Raw genomic sequence first — 11,781 nt, forward strand, 5'->3', positions numbered from 1 at the left:
AACATGGCACATGGATACATATGTAACAAACCTGCACATTGTGCACATGTACCCTAAAACCCTAAAGTATAATAAAAAAAATAAATAAAATAAATAAATAAATATCCTAAAAAAAAAAAAAAAAACAAATGGCCTACAATTAAATAAAATTTAAAATTCAGTTTCTCAGTTATACTAGCCACATTTCAAGTGCTCAGTAACCACATGTGACCAGTGGCTACTCTATAGGATAGCATGGACACGAATGATAGAACATTTCTGTCTCACAGAGAGTTCTGTTGGATAGCGCTTTTCTGGAAGATTATTCCCATCTACCCACAATGTTCTATAATCTCACATCTTAAAAAATCATAAGTAAAAACTAAAAAATCTCTGGGCCTCTTCCTTCTCTACTACCACTTGCAGCACAATTCTTCAAAAAAGGGTCTACGCTTACTGTCTTAGCTTTTGTTTCTCTTTTGAACTTACTTCATTAAGGCTTTCATCCTCGCTATCCCATAAAAACAATTCTTGTCAAAGTCACCAAAGATGTGTTGCTAATGACAATTGTCAATATCAGTCCTCATCATAACCAATCAGAAGTGCTGGACACAGCTGATCTAGAAGCATATATCTTCACTGGATTTCCAGAACGCCATTCTCTCTTGATTCCCTTTATATGTTTCTGCTACTCCTGCTCAGTCTCCACAAATAAATCCACTTCATTAACTTCAGGCCTTCTCCTCTTCTCTTTTCTCCTGCATTCACTCCCTTAACAATCTCATGTCATCTCATAGTTTTAAATACCATCTTACACTGATAAATCCAAAATTTATATTTCCAGCTCAGACTTCTTTCCAAACTCCATGCTTCTTTATCCAGTTACCTCTCCACAATCACTATTGGAATGCCTAATCGCCATCTCAAATATGGCAAATTCAACTCCTGTTTTCTCTCCTGCACACAGCCCTTCTTCTGCTTAAGTCTTCCATTTCAGTAAATCCTAGTCCCCTCCTCACGTTGCTCAAGTCTCAACATTGGTTTCAGTCATGACTCTTCGCTTTGTCCCATGACCACACACAATACACCAGCAAATTCTATCTGCTCCTATTTAACATATCTAAATTTCAATCACTTATTAGTTCCTCTCCTGCTACCACTAAGGCCCAGGCCACCAGCATCTCCCACTTGCAGTATTGCTACAGTCTACTAATTGGTCAAATTTGTCTACTTACATTTTCCTTTACAGCCCTACACACTGTTTTCAAATATAAATGCATTCATTTTTGAATGAATGAAAGAAATAGAAGCTCCCATAAAAATGCAATGCTTATCATGTTACTACTTAGCTCAACATTAAATTTAAGTGGCTTCCCATCTAACTAAGATAAAAGTCAGAAGTTTATACAGTGGCTTTCAAGACACCATTTCAAGACTCCACTTCCAGTACCCCACACACACCTCTCTGCCTCATCCTCTGCCACAACCACACTTTGTGTTGTGCTATCTGCTGCAGACTTCTTGAGCTGGCCTCCTTGTAGTTGCTTGGCACATGTCAACACACTTCTTCAGAGTCTTCCTCTGCTTTAGACCATCTTTTTGCTTGTTTATGTTCTCTGTGCAAATGTTCCCTCTTGAGAGAGGCCTTCTGAGCACACCATAAAAGGCAACAACCCTCCTAGCTCTTGCTATTCCATTTGTATCCCCATGGAATTTGAACTACCAATGTGCTCACTCTGCCAACATTTTTTTCCAAATGAAGTAGTAAAAGCATCCAGATTAAATAACATTTTTCAAAGAAACAGCAAATAAAGCTGTCAAAGTAACCAAAGATGTGTTGAACATCTTTGGTGACTTTGACAAAAATGCCATACTAATTTTCTTCATTTCCTTTCTTTTGTCACCTACAAATCAGCCAGGTCTAATATTAATTATCCCAATATTTTTTTAATTCTATTGTCCACGCTCAGATTTCTAGGCTTTCATTTCTGTATACTTCTTATGTTGAGTGGCTCTACATGCTTCTCTCAAACGTAGACTTATTATAAAAAAGTTCAAGCATCTGTCTGCTTTGTTATGTGTTCCAGAGTATTTATATAATAAAATCCACATTATTTAAATATAAATTGCTTTCCCTTTATTTCTACCTTAGAGATAGATTATTATATTCAATTTCACTAAATTTTGTGTGCACAGAGATAATGTTGCTTCTGCAGTATAATCTGGATAGTAAATAATAATATAATTATTATAATATAATATAATTCTGGATAGTAAAGAATAATACAGAATTTTTATTATACTAAGGAGGAGTTGAATTGTATGGTTATAGACAACTAATCTAACCCAACTCCTTCATCTATCTGATGAGGAAATAGAAACTCCAAAGCTAATAGCACTGGCAACAGAGGCAGGGCTGGTACACGAGATGGATGGAGTGCCTTTCATTCACTTCTCTTTTTCTGCAACAGATTGCCTCAATCTGTTCAGATGCTAATAGAATTAATAGAAATACTTGTTAAATTATCCTTCTTGCCCAAGAATTTTTCTTTGAAAGGAAAGGTTTAATTCTAAATGGCTTCCCTGAAATCAGTTTAATTCTTCATCTCTTTACAGAAGTCTATAATTTAAGAGACTTCACTTTTTATAAAAATTAAAGTGTATCAGCTCACAAATAGAACTTTTCAAAGAACCATTGCACACAGTCATATTGTTGCACTCTTGGTTTTAGTGTTTGATTTCTATTGATAGTTTAGTGAAGTCACCCCACAGACACTCTTGTATTTCTTTGTCAAATATACTCAAAATATTTACCTGGTAGGAATGTTTCCGGTTCCCATAGAATAACTCAATACTGTAGACATGAAACCAAATATTGCAAAGAGAGATCTGCAAAATACAAGCTTTTCAAATTTTAACAGGTAACTATGACAGTGTCCACCAAACAGAGGTTATAAACTCAGCCTCAGAACGTGGATTAAGATATATTTTATTGTTGAGACCCTGTATCGTGTGCAGCTTTGACATGGTTTGAAACAAGAATGTATCTAAGATGATCTTAAAGGTATTTTTGAGTTTCACATCTTATGAATCTACAATTTTATTTGCTTATTATTAATATGAAGTAGATTGTGTATTGTGCCTGTGTTCAGATATCTGAGTGTTTCCCTGCAGATATTATCAGCAGTAACTGTGCTGCTTTTACAGCGTGAATCACAGTGTCTCTATTAAACTTACTTGGATATGTGCCTGGCTTCAATGCAATACTCGTATGTTCATTAAGCAAATATTTTTAAGCACCTTTTATGTACTAGGTGCTGGGAGTATAGATATAAATATGGTGGATTTTGACACTGCCTTCATGGAACTGTCTGCTTTTGAAGAAGAAAAAGCCATGCCTTTCATCCGTGTTCCTCCATGTGCTGGCTTAACATGGTTTTGCACAACTTGTGCTTGTAGAATTGAACAAAAGAAAATAGCAAATACAGTTAAGAAGAAAACAACACACGTGCTGTTGGCAGCTGGATCCACTAGGCCTAGCATAGTCCCAGAGTGCGAGACCTGGGATCTTTTCTGTCTTCTCTTTTTCAATTTCTTCTAATTAAAAAACGATAATAATATCCAGAATGGTAGTGAGAGATTCTACCTCTCTCTCTGGAAGACATAAAAAAGGCAGGGAAATGTTCCAATTTTAAGCCATTAAACACTCTGGCTTGAATCAAATCAAAAACATTATCTAAACTGTCACACACTAAATACCCTTGACTCTACTAGGGCTATTTATCACTGAAAAGCACTGGATTAGTGGTGTGTTTCTTTGCTTCCTAAGGATTATTGATGATAACAGCATACAAGTCAGCCAGTGTAGAATGCCAGAAAGAGATATATTGCAAGTCATCTCTTTCTTTTTTTAATTATATTTTTAATTACAGAAGTGATATGCAAATACATTCTCCTTTTTCTCTTTTCTTTTTCTTTTTTTTAATTATACTTTAAGTTCTAGGGTACACGTGCACAACATGCAGGTTTGTTACATATGTATACATGTGCCATGTTGGTGTGCTGAACCCATTAACTCGTCATTTACATTAGGTATATCTTCTAATGCTGTACCTCCCCCCTCCCCCCACCCCACGACAGGCCCTGGTGTGTGATGTTCCCCTTCCTGTGTCCGAGTGTTCTCATTGTTCAATTCCCACCTATGAGTGAGAACATGCGGTGTTTGTTTTTTTTGTACTCCCGATAGTTTGCTGAGAATGATGGTTTCCAGCTTCATCTATGTCCCTACAAAGGACATGAACTCATCCTTTTTTATGGCTGCATAATATTCCATGGTGCATATGTGCCACATTTTCTTAATCCAGTCTATCATTGATGGACATTTGGGTTGGTTCCAAGTCTTTACTATTGTGAATAGCGCTGCAATAAACATACTTGTGCATGTGTCTTTATAGCAGCATGATTTATAATCCTTTGGGTGTATACCCAGTAATGGGATGGCTGAGTCAAATGGTATTTCTAGTTCTAGATCCTTGAGGAATCGCCACACTGTCTTCCACAATGGTTGAACTAGTTTACAGTCCCACCAACAGTGTAAAAGTGTTCCTATTTCTCCACATCCTCTCATCACCTGTTGTTTCCTGGCAAGTCATCTCTTTCTCCTCCAGAATATTATCCTTTCCCCTCCTTCAATTTCATTTAAGTGTTGACATCAGCTTTCCTCTTCGGCTCCTGCTGGGGATCACTCCCAGGTGATGAGCTAATATGCCTGTCTATCCCTTTCTCTCTACCAGCCGTGTTAATTGGCTGTAAGGGGAGTTCAGAGTTAGGAATACCCCTACACCTCCCTTGCACCTCACTATGGAGAGTGCTTTGTGCCCCGGTATCCCACCTCTGACATCTTTCCATGGCCCTTCCATTTCATACTCACATAAGTCAGTCTCCAAATCTTATCATAACTTTCTTCAAATAAAATATTATGTGAGATTCTTACCACCTAGGCAGTGGTAATTATAATTGTTCTCAGTATTTGAAAAACTTATGCTTCTAGAGGTCTGTGAATATTCATATTGATTAAACTAGGTAGAATGAGCGTGTATACAGATCTAGTACTTCTTCTTTCCATATGACCACTCAGAACTGTTGACCCTGCTGCCTACACTCCTATTCCTGCACATCTTTCTTCCTTTGGCTTCCCTGACATTACACAATTCTGATTGCACTATTTCCTCTGTGGCTACAATTGCCCCAGTTTATTTTGCAGGGTTTTCTTTCTCTTTCATTTTATTTTAATTGCTGTTCCTCAGGCTTCTGTCTCTGTCTTTTTCCTTATTCGTTCATTCAAATTCCTTTACACAAGTAACCATTTATTTACTAATAACTCTTAGACTGCTCCTGAATTAAGAAACTGTGTTTCTACTGCCTCCTGGACATATTCATTTACATGGCTTATGATTCACCTCACTCAAGTAAATCCAAAGCCAATGCATCATCTCCCTCTTGGCTCCAGATCTCCCCTTCTCTTGTCGTGAATGAAACCACCAGCTACTTCATAATTCAAGCAAGAACACTGGGCTCTCTTCTGGACTTGTCCCTGTCTCACCACCCAAATCCTATCAATAACCCTCCAAACCCTATTTGTGTCCACTGACATTTTACCTGTCTACATACTCATCATCCCTTGCCTGGATTACTAGAAAATCTCATTTCCTGCCTCAAGTGTTGGCACACTCCAGGCCATTCTCTATACCATAGGCAGAGATGATCTTCCTAAAACACATATCAGATCATGTTATTTCTCATCTCCAAATTTTGGGATGGCTTTCCCATTGCTCTTAGGATAAAGGCTAAAGTTAGGTTGGGTGTTATAAGGTCCTCCACTAATAGGCTTCTACCAAGTTCTGCCTAGACTTCTGCTACACTTACACTCTAACATTCTGTCATTCCTGCAGTTCTTAAAAGTTATGTTCTAAAAGTGATACATTTTCTAGAATTCTGTGCTTCAGCAAGCTTATCCCTTTTCTGGGAACACTCTCCCTTCACCCACACAGGAAGGCTTTCCACACACATTTTTACAATATTTATATGAGTTCTTGGATTAAAGTAGTTTAATTTTTTCTTCTTCTTTTTGCTATTGTATTTTAAGTGTTTAAATGTAATGAACATATATTACTTTTATTACTAAACAGCTAGTCATCAACATATGCATACCGTGTGATTCCACTCTGGATATATACACAATAGAAATGAATATTTTTTCACCAAAAGACTCAATTAATTGTGAGAGAGATTTTTCCCTTTCAAATTAAAGGTAAATATATTCATATTTTTTAAATAATTTTATTTTATGTTGAGGGGTACTATATGCAGGTTTGCCATATAGATAAACCACTGTCATGGGGGCTCGTTGTACAGATTATTTCATCACCCAGGTACTAAGCCTAGTACCCAATAGTTATTTTTTTAGGATCCTCTCCTCCTCCCAAGCTCCACCCTCAAGTAGGCCCCAATATCTGTTGTTTGCCTCTTTGTGTTCATGAGTTCTCATCATTTAGCTCCCACTTATAAGTGAGAACATGCAGGATTTGGTTTTCTTTTCCTGCATCAGTTTCCTAAGGATAATAGCCTCCAGCTCCATCTATGTTCCCGCAAAAGACATGATCTCATTCTTTTTATGGCTGCATAGTATTCTATAATGTATGTGTGCCACATTTTATTTATTCAATCTGTCATTGATGGGCATTTGGGTTGATTCCCTGTCTTTGCTATTGCAAATAGCACTGTAATGAATATTTGTGTGCCTGTGTCTTTATGATAGAACAATTTCTATTCCTTTTAGTATATAATTATTATATAACCCAAGTTCTACAGTATTTCTGGGTTGAATGGTAGTTCTGTTTTTAGCTCTTTGAGGAATCACCACCCTGCTTTCCACAATGGTTGAACTAATTTATATTCCCACCAATAATGTATAAAGGTTCCCTTTTCTCCTCAGTCTTACCAGCATCTGTTATTTTTTTACTTTTTAATAATAACTATTCTGACTGGTGTGAAATGGTATCTCATTGTGGTTTTGATTTGCGTTTCTTTGATGATCAGTGATGTTGAGCTTTTTTCCATATGACTGTTGGCAGTGTGTATGTCTTCTTTTGAGAAGTATTTCTTCATGTCCCATGCCCCCCTTTTTTAATGGAGTTGTTTTTCCTTGTAAGTTTGTTTAAGTTCTTTATAGATACTGGATATTACACCTTTGTTAGATGCATAGATTGTAAATATTTTCTCCCATTCTGTAGGTTGTCTGTTTATGCTGTTGATAGTTTCTTTTGCTGTGCAGAAGCTCTTTAGTTTAATTAATTAGTTTAGCTCTATTTGTCAATTTTTCCTTTCTTATAATTGCTTTTAACGTCTTTATCATGAAATCTTTGCCTGTTCTTGCATCCAGAATGGTATCGCCTAGGTTGTTTTCCAGGGTTTTTATAGCTTTGGGTTTTATATTTGTCTTTAATCCTTCTTGAGTTGATCTTTGTATATGGCATTTGAAAATGGTCCAGTTTCAATCTTCTGCATATAGCTAGCCAGTTTCCCAGCAACATTTATTGAATAGGGAATCCTTTCTCCATTGCTCATTTTTGGAAGCTTTTTCAAAGATGAGATGGTTATAGGTGTATGGTCCTATTTCTGGAGGCTATATTCTGTTCTACTGGCCTATGTGTCTGTTTTTGCACCAGTACCATGCTGCTTTTGGTTATTGTAACCTTGTAGTTTAAAGTCAGGTAACATTATGCCTCCAGCTTTGTTCTTTTGCTTAGGATTGCCATGGCTATTCAGGCTCCTTTTTAGTTCCATATAAATTTTAAAATGTTTATTCTAGTTCTGTCAAGAATATCAATGGTACTTTGATAGAAATAACATTGACTCTGTAAATTGCTTTGGGTAATATGGACATTTTAATGATATACATTCTTCTTATCCATCAGCATGGAATGTTTTTCCATTTGTTTGTATTATTTCATTCCTTTGAGCAGTGTTTTGTAATTCTCACTGTAGAGTTCTTTCACCTCCCTGGTTAGCTACATTTCTAGGTAATTTATTTATTTATTTATTTTGTGGAAATTGTGAATGGAATTGCATTCCTGATTTGGCTCTCAGTTTGGCTGTCATTAGTGTATAAGAACGCCAGAGACTTTTGTATGCTGATTTTGTATCCTAAAACTTTGCTGAAGTTATTTATCAGCTGAAGAAGCTTTGGGCCAAGACTACAGGACTACAGGGCTTTCTTTTTTTTTTTTTTTTTGAGATGGAGTCTCGCTCTATCGCCCAGGCTGGAGTGCAGTGGCGCAATCTCGGCTCACTGCAAGCTCTGCCTCCCGGGTTCACGCCATTCTCCTGCCTCAGCCTCTCCGAGTAGCTGGGACCACAGGCACCCGCCACCACACCTGGAGGGCTTTCTATATATGGAACCGTGTCATCTGCAAATAGGGACAGTTTGACTTTCTTTATTCCTATTTGGATGCCTTTATTTCTTTCTCTTGCCTGATTGTTCTGGCCTGGACTTGCAATACTGTGTTGAATAGGAGTGGTGAGAGAGGACATCCTTGTCTTGTATCAGTTTTCAAGGGGAATGCTTCCAACTTTTCTGCATTCAGTATGATGTTAGCTGTGGGTTTGCCATAGATGACTTATTATTTTGATGTTTGTCCCTTCAATACCTAGTTTACTGAGAGTTCTTAACATAAAAAGACATTGAATTTTATCAAAAGCCTTTTCTGCATCTATTGAGATAATCATGTGGTTTTTGTCTTTAGTTATATTTATGCGATGGATTACATTTATTTATTTGTGTATGTTGAACCAAACTTGCATTCCAGGGAAAAAGCCTACTTGATCATTGTGGATTAACTTTTTGATGCACTGCTGGATTTGGTTTGCAAGTAGTTTATTAAGGATTTTTGAATTAATATTCATCAAGAATATTGGCCTGAAGTTTTCTGTTTTTGTTGTATGTCTGCCAGGTTTTGGTATCAGGATGATGCTGGCCTCATTGAATGAGTTGGGAGGAGTCCCTCCTTCTCAATTTTTAAAGTTAGTTTCAGTAGAAATGACACCAGATCTTCTTTGTACATATGGTAAAATTCAGCTCTAAATCCATCTGATCCTGGGCTTTTTGGGGGGTTGGTAGGGTATTTATCATTTATTCAATTTCAGATCTCATTTTTGGTGTGTTCAGGGAATCAAATTCTTCCTGGTTTAGTTTTTGGAGGTTGTATTGTCCAGGAATTTATCCATCTTTTTAAGGTTTTCTAGTTTGTGTGAATAGAGGTGTTCATAGTAGTTTCTGATGGTTATTTTTATTTCTGTGTGGTGAGTGGTAACATTTCCTTTGTTGTTTCTAATTGTGTTTATTTCAATCTTCTCTTTTCTTCTTTATTAGTTTAGCTAGCAACCTATCTATCTCATCATTTTTTTCAAAAAACCTACTCTGGGCTCACTGATCTTTTTTTTTTTTTTTTTTTTTTTTTTTTACATTTTCAGCTCATTTAATGAGGTTACAGTGTCCTTGAAATTAAAATCTGGCAACCGTATCAAAATATTGCAACTGAATTTCACTCATGAACATAGATACTAATGTACTAAACAGAATTTTATCAAATAATAAATTATAACCAAATTTGGATTATTCCAATTTGGAATAATCCAAGGAATGCAAGGATAGTTTAACATTAGAAATTAATGTGTGTAACTTAACATACTAATACAATGTGTTAATTAGTGTAATTTTTTTTCTTTTTTTATTAACTTTTTTGCACACAAAACAATAAACATTTTCTAAAAATACATACAAACAAAAAGATGCATATCAAACATATTAGGAAGGTTGCACATGGGAAGACGGGAAATAGAAATGGGGGGTGGGAATTAAAGAAAATAAATGAGAGAGGGACTTTGTATGGATCAATGATAATAACTCAATCCTCTATTTGACAAAGAAGAAGGAGAAAGAAGAGGAAGAAAAAGAAAGTGGAATAAAGGATCAGAAAAGGAGGAAAATAGAAAAAATTAGAGTATGACTCCAGGGTAGACTTGTTTTGTTGTCGCTGGGTTGGTTGGTTGGTTTGTCTGTTGTATTTTTCATATGTTTCGCCATGTTGGCCAGGCTGGTCTCGAACTCCTAGCCTCAAGTGATCAACCCACCTCTGCCTCCCAGAGTGCTGGGACTACAGGCGTGAGCCACCACATCCAGCCCCCACATTGCTTCTGGACTCCGTGGTAGACCTCCCAGACGGGACAGCTGGGCAGAGGCGCTCCTCACTTCTTCCCAGATGGGGTGGCCGGGCAGAGGTGCTCCTCACTTCCCAGACGGGGCGGCCGGGCAGAGGCGCTCCTCACCTCCCAGACGATGGGCAGCCAGGCAGAGACGCTCCCCACCTCCCAGAAGTGGCGGCGGCCAGGCAGAGGCTGCAATCCCAGCACCCTGGGAAGCCAAGGCAGGCTGCTGGGAGGTGGAGGCTGCAGCGAGCCAAGACCATGCCACCGCACTCCAGCCTGGGGCAACACTGAGCACGGAGTGAGTGAGACTCCGTCTGCAGTCCCAGCACCTCGGGAGGCCGAGGGGGGCAGACCACTGGAGGTCAGGAGCTGGAGACTAGCCTGGCCAACATGGCGAAACCGCGCCTCCAGCCAAAGGAGAAAAAGCAGGCAGGGGTGGTGGCGCGCACCAGCAATCCCAGGCAGCCCGCAGGCCAGGGCAGGAGAATCATGGGAGGCAGGGAGTCTGCAGCGAGCAGACTGTACTCCAGCCTGGGCCACAGAGGGAAGAAAGAAAGAAAAAGAAAGAAAGAGAGAGAAAACGAAAGAGAGAAAGGGGGTGGGGGAGGCAGGGAGGCAGGCGGGCCTCACTGATCTTTTGAATGGTTTTCCATGTCTTGATTTCCTTCAGTTCAGCTTGGATTTTCGTTACCTCTAATCTTCTGCTAGCTTTGGGGTTGGTTTACTCTTGCTTCTCTGATGCTTTCACTTGTAATATTAGGTTGTTAATTTGAAATATTCCCTTTTGTTGTTGGTGTTTAGTGCTATACATTTCCCTGTTAACACTCTTTCAGCTGTACCCCAGAGATTCCAGTATGTTGTATCTTTGTTCTCATTAGTTTCAAAAAACGTCTTGATTTTTGCCTTAATTTCATTATTTAATCAAAAGTCACTCAGAAGCAGGTAGTTTTATTTCCATGTAATTGTATGGTTTTGAGCAATTTTTAAAGTTTTGACTTCTATATTGCACTGTGGTCCAAGAGTGTGTTTGGTGTGATTTTGGTTCTTTTGCATTGCTGAGGATTGTTTTACATCTGACTGCTAGTCAATTAATAGAGTATGTGCCATATAGCGATGAGAAGAATGTATATTCTCTTGTTTTGGGGTGGAGAGTTCTGTAGAGGTCTGATAATATAATTCTCTACAGATCAGATTCATTTTAATGTTGAGTTCAGGTCCAAATATCTGTTAATTTTTCACCTCAATGATCTGTCTAATATTATCAGTGGAGTGTTGAAGTCTCCCACCATTATTGTGTGGGATTCTAAATATTTTTGTAGGTCTCTAAGAACTTGCTTTATGAATCTGGGTTATCCTGTGTTGGGAGTGTTATATTCATATTTTTAAAATAGTGCCTGTTACCAGATTAAAGGTACACTGTACTCCTCTGTACTATCTTTGCTATTTCCTATGAATGTGTTCCAAAATAAAAAAATAAAAAATATTATAGTTACTGACATAAACATTATCTAGTAATTTAAGATAGCATTCCTCTGA

The sequence above is a fragment of the Symphalangus syndactylus genome, chromosome 10 (genome assembly GCF_028878055.3).
Source record: "Symphalangus syndactylus isolate Jambi chromosome 10, NHGRI_mSymSyn1-v2.1_pri, whole genome shotgun sequence".
NCBI classification, from domain to species: domain Eukaryota; kingdom Metazoa; phylum Chordata; class Mammalia; order Primates; family Hylobatidae; genus Symphalangus; species Symphalangus syndactylus.